The following is a 4,614-nucleotide window of genomic DNA, read 5'->3' as shown; positions in this document are numbered from 1 at the left end:
TGGGAGTGGCACTGACCACTTTTGCTTGTAATGGTCACCAGACTGCGAGGACCCTGGTTACAGCTGCAGGCAGCTTTTGGATCCTGCATTTGCAATCTTAGGCTCGCCTTCCCTGATTCTTTTCCCACCTCCCACCCTGAACTGAAGGTCCTCTCCTGTGGTTCCTGACCACAGAGTCCTACCAGAGGAGCAGGCAGCAGCCCTGGGTGCCTCCTGAAACGGACACCCCACACCAGTGGGCTGGGAGACTGCTCTGCGGAGTGAGGCCGGGGATGGCAGACATGAACCCAGGGGTGTTATCAAGGCTGAAGGAAGTGTTGGCAGGGCCCAAGTCCATCCCAGAACTCAGCATGCAGGAAAGGGTCTGGGGAGGGTGTCATCTCTTCCCCACCAGGAGATCCTGGAAAGAGCAGTCCTGCCTCTGACCCAGGGCCAGCACAGGACACCCCCACATTCCCAGACTACTGTGGGGCAGGGAGGTTTCTGGGATCCATCACTCCTGGAGCCTACCACCCCCTCAGTCTGTGAGGCCCCTGCAGACCCAGCTCCTACAGCAGCACAGAAGTCACCTTAGTGAGAATGGGGGTTGCAGTGAGCCAGAGCCCGGGTGGAATCTCCAAAGGATTTGCTATCCTTACACGTCCTGAAGGCTCTGAGTCATGATCCAGTTTGGAAACCAGACACAGTGTGGGGACAGGGAGAACATGGGGTCTTCCAGGTCCCTGTCAGCCTCCTCCTGGCCCAGTCATTCTGGGAGCCACACTCAGGAGGAGCTGACACTGAGCCCTTTCCTGTGCCCTAGCATGGCACAGACAGAAGCTACCACCTCTGCAGGGAAAGCAGGTACATTGGGAACTTCTCCGTGGAAGTCAGGAACACATGGGAACTGTGATGATCCATGCAGGACAGGTTTGTTATGTAGGTGTCCAGTGTTATTTGAGTAGAACCCCCTGACTCTCCCAGGAGAGGTGTGAGAAGCCTGAGCTGGTTCAGGAAGCAAGACACATCTCAGTTCCTGTGGCTGTGGATGGGGCCACCGGAGGTGCTTGCCACTCGTGGCCTGTGGTGGTGGGGACCAGCTGGGGACACAGGCTCCCTGGGAGGTGGGAGCCCAACTGCTGTCTCTGTCTCTGATGCCCTTGTTTTTGACAGGACAGTTGTGGCCCTTGGGGGTGCCTTTGGGGCTGCAGGCCAGAGCTCTCATCTCTCTGCTGTGTTCCTGGTGGTAGTGACTCCTGTGGCAGCAGGAAGGCACATTCTTCTGGGCTTGGAGGTCGCCTTTGTGGCAACTGATCTCTGAGGGACCACGCCCCTGCTGAATCCCCAATTTGTCCACCAGGATTTGACCCACAACTCTGATGATGGCCTGGGCTTCATTAGCCATGCTATCCATAAACAACCTTGCTGGATCGGACTCCTAGCTCTGGACAGCATCTGCCCTGGGCTTGCCTTTCTGAAGTACATCTTCCTGCCCTGCACCTCTTTTCCTGGGGTGTAGACTGTTGGGGGAAGTCAAGGACCCTGAACGGAGGGACCGGCTGAAACCATGGCCAAAGAACATAAGTTGTGAAGATTTCATGGACATTTATTAGTTCCCTAAATTAATACTTTTATAATTTCTTAAGTGTATCTTTACTGCAATCTCTGAACATAAATTGTGAAGATTTCATGGACATTGATCACTTCCCCAGACAATACTCTTGTAATTTCCTATGCCTGTCTTTACTTCAATCTCTTAATCCTGTCATCTTCATAAACTGAGGATGTATGTTGCCTCAGGACCCTGTGGTGACTGTGTTATCTGCACAAATTGTTTGTAAAGCCTGTGTGTTTGAACAATATGAAATCTGGGCACCTTGAAAAGAACAGGATAACAGCAATTTTCAGGGAACAAGGGAGATAACCATAAAGTCTGACTGCCTGTGGGACCAGGTAGAACGGAGTCATATTTCTCTTCTTTCAGAAAGCACATAGGAGAAATATCGCTGATTTCTTTTCTCAGCAAGGAATAACCCTGGGAAAATGAATGCATTCCCAGGGGAAGTTCTCTAAAATGACCGCTCTGGGAGCGTCTATCTTATGCAGTTGTAGATAAGGGATGAAATACACCCTGGTCTCCTGCAGCACCCCCAGGCTTGCTAGGATTAGGAAATACCAGCCTAGAAAATTCTGGTCAGACCAGTTATCTGCTCTCAAACGCTGTTTCCTGTTAAGATGTTTAACAATGACAATGCATACACAGTGGGACATGAAACCTCCTGAGCAATTCTAATTTTGCCCTGGCCTTGTGATCTTGCTCTGCCCCCATTTGCCTTGTGATATTTTATTGCCTTTTGAAGCATATGATCTCTGTGACCCACACCCTATTCATACACTCCCTCCCCTTTGAAATGCATAATACAAACTTGCTGGTTTTGTAGCTCGGGGGGATCACGGAACCTGCCAACATGTGATGTCACCCCCAGACACCTAGCTGTAAAATTTCTCTCTTTTGGACTCTTTCTTTTTATTTCTCAGACCAGCCAACACGTAGGGAAAATAGAAAAGAGCCTATGTTGAAATATTGGGAGCTGGTTCCACTGATAGTAGACCCTGTGAATGGTGATTGATCTTTCTCCAGAAGTTGCACTCTGGTGGTGCCTGTCCCTTCTCTAGCTGAGGCTTGTCATATTTCCTTTATTGTTTGTCTCCTATTTCCCTGGCATGGGCAGGGTGGCTCCTCCAACTGGCTTCGGAGGTCCTGGGTCCCTTGCACCTATGTCCCTGCTCCCCTGGTCTGGGCCTCCTGCAGGCCTCGCCCTTGTTCACAGAGCCCAGCATCTTCTGACTCTTCTGTGGGGCCTTCACTTTTGGGCTCACAGGCTCCTGCTGCCCCAGTCTGTCCCCTCCCTTCCACAGGAGGGCACATGGCCCCTGGAAAGCTGTCGTGTTCCTCCTACTGAACACAGTCTGGGAGGTGGACAGTGGGGCATTAGTGGGTGGCCAGTCTATGGCTGGGAGCATGTCCACTTTGTGGCCTGGAAGGCACAGGTCTGTGGGGCCCTCCTGGAGGAGGATGCTGGAGACATGGCCTGGCACCTGCTCCTCTGAGTCCACCTGCACTGTGAGCGCAATCTCACTGACTGCCTGTGCTTTCAGACACAGCTGCCCTGGATCCTGAGCAACACAGATTGTAGACACTGAGGTCTACAGACACCAGTTTACACTATAGTGTAGACACTAGTGGTCCCCACAGCCCCTGTGCTCCTCAGGTCCACCTGAACACTTCCTGAACTTGCCCTCACACTGGCTCCCAAGGTGGCTTCCCAAGCAGGGGGTTTCTCCTCCTCAGCCTCCAGTGCTTCCAGGGTGTCTTTGGCCCTTGCCCACTGGGACCCTATGCAGAACTCTTGCAGGGCTCTGTTATGACAGGAGTTTCCTGGGGACATGCTCTCAATCTCAAGCCATGCCTCATTCCCAGCCATTTCTGAACCCCTCAAGGTTGGATTTCCCAGACCCCAGGACAGTCCTGCTCTGCCAGGTTCTGCCTACAAGGCTGCACATGGGGGACTGAGAAGACGCCCTGTCCTCCTGTCCAGTCGGAGAGGCCTCTAATTGCTCATGGGTGTCAGCTGACTGGGACCATCTTGGAGCCCTCTGGCCTTCCTCCTGCTCAGGTGGTGGGGCAGGGACAGGGCAACTCACAGTGGGGCTGACTTGCCCGTTGTTCTGTTGTCTCCTGGACCATTCTGGGGAGGTTTTTCCAATAAAATGGCAAACTTGGCTACAGATTCAACCCGAGATTCCCAGGAGGCCCAGAGGGGAAATGTGGAGTGTGGGAGGGGTGGGGGCTGAGCCTTACCTGACTGGACATTTATGGGCTATAGGGACTGGAGGTCTGGACCCCACCTGTGCCTCACACGGAACCTGAAAAGATGTGCTTCCAGCATCTGCCGGGTGCAGGGATGAAGGAAGGAAAGCTCCTGGGAGGTGTTCACGTGGGCTTTCCCACCCCTCCAGGATGCCAGCTTCCCCAGTTTCCTGTGGGTGTCAGACTTGGGAACAGCACGTTTGGCCATGAACCAGGAGCGATACACAGACACGGGGATCCAGCCCTCCTTGATCTCCCCCACCTTCCTGTCCAGATGGACCTGCAGCTTGTTTTCCAAATGCTTCCTGTCTGGGTCCCTGGGTGTGGAACTTACTGATTGGTACTTCCAGGGCTTCCTGAAGTCACCGTCTGCCTCCTCCTTGTCTTTCTCCAGAACCTTCACTGAATTCCTTCCTGTGCCTTGATCCTGGCTTGGTTGTGCCTCTAGTTTGGACCCTAAGCACCTCTTCCGAGAGAACCTTCCAGAGCTCCTGAGCCCTGTCTTCTGCATATCCTTCCTGCCCTTTCCTGCAAATTCAGAAGCCTGGGAGGGCAAGAGGACCCCCTGTGTGTCTTCAGCCTGACCCTGGGGCCTCCCTGGGAATTCCCCCTCAGGTTGCAGAGGTCTCCAGATTGAATCTGCTGGGAGGGCCACGGGACTGCTACTGGCACATGGCACTACTTCCTTGCCACCGGTGCTCTGGGATCTCAGTGCTGGAGGCAACCCCAGAAAGAATGGAGGCTGACTTGGGGCTCTGGAAAGC

The 4,614-nt window shown here is 53.5% G+C and overlaps 1 pseudogene; it reads right to left on the bottom strand.

The window, feature by feature from the left end:
- Positions 1-632: 632 nt before the first annotated feature.
- On the bottom strand, positions 633-4,611 carry LOC116273450 (annotated as a pseudogene).
- Between the last annotated feature and the right edge of the window lie 3 nt (positions 4,612-4,614).

Source organism: Papio anubis, unplaced genomic scaffold (genome assembly GCF_008728515.1).
Source record: "Papio anubis isolate 15944 unplaced genomic scaffold, Panubis1.0 scaffold700, whole genome shotgun sequence".
In the NCBI taxonomy this organism is placed as follows: Eukaryota; Metazoa; Chordata; class Mammalia; order Primates; family Cercopithecidae; genus Papio; species Papio anubis.
Note: the sequence above shows the minus strand (reverse complement) of the source record. Positions and strands in the feature narration are given on the sequence as shown.